The sequence below is a fragment of the Elephantulus edwardii genome, unplaced genomic scaffold (assembly GCF_000299155.1).
Source record: "Elephantulus edwardii isolate Elephantulus edwardi_28Jun2011 unplaced genomic scaffold, EleEdw1.0 scaffold00623, whole genome shotgun sequence".
Lineage (NCBI taxonomy): Eukaryota > Metazoa > Chordata > Mammalia > Macroscelidea > Macroscelididae > Elephantulus > Elephantulus edwardii.
The window spans coordinates 54,227-55,287 of record NW_006400373.1 but is presented as its reverse complement, the minus strand read 5'-3'; positions in this window follow the sequence as shown (position 1 = coordinate 55,287).

Genomic DNA, 1,061 nt, shown 5'->3' with positions numbered 1-1,061 from the left:
TAACATAAAAATGGAAATTCTTTCTCACATGGGATTATGGCTAATGAACGCTGACTGTGGAGTGGTTAAGACATTCAGCTGTTGGCCAAATGGTTGGTGGTTCAAGCCCATTGGTCCATGGCAGAAAGAGGTGGCCGTCTGCTCTGCTTCCATAAAGATTACCATCTTGGCACTCTATGGACAGTTCTACTCTATCTTACTTCTATTAACTCTGTAGTGTTGAGTTTAATTTAAGGAGTCCTGGTGTCACAGTGGTTAAGCACTACTAAGCTGCTATCTGAAAAATCAGTGGTATGAATTCAACCTAAAGAAAGATGTGACAATCTGCTTCTGTAAAAACTGTAGTCTTGGAAAGACTATAAGGCAGTTCTTCTCAGAATGGATTCAATTCTTTTTTTAGTACCTTCTGGGAAGGGTTGGGTTTTTTTTGTGTGGTTTTTTTTTTTTGCATTTTTTTATTAATGAATTTTTTAATGCAACATATATATTTTCATGGCATACCCTTTCCATTTAATTTTCCCCCCATTCATTCATTGTTGCACTTTTTCCTCCCTGCCCACCCAATTCTTATGCGTATTTAAAAATCCAATTTACAGTATCATAAATCTGACGATCTCACTGAAATATGTGCATGAGGGATTGATTTAAGCTATTTACATCCCAACAAAACTTTACCAGCATCATTTGTAGAAGAGGCTGTTGTTTCCACTTTGAAGAGGCTTTTTGTTTTCATATTGAATACCAGTTAATTGTAGGTAGATGGGTTGATTTCTGGGTTCTTGATTCTGTTCTATTGGTCTATGTGTCTGCTACTGTAACAGTACCATTCTGCTTTGCTTATTACCGCTGTGTTTTGAGATTAGAGAGTGCTATGCCTCCCTCTTTATCTTTGTTTTTCAGAAGTGCTTTGCTTATTCAGGATCTCTTTCCTTTACGAACAAACTTGTCAATTGCCTTTTCTATCTCTTTGAAAACGGAATTTGATATCTGTATTAGGATTGCATTTATCATGTAGATTGCTACTGGTTGTTTGTTATTGTTATTGTTATTGTTATTGTTAT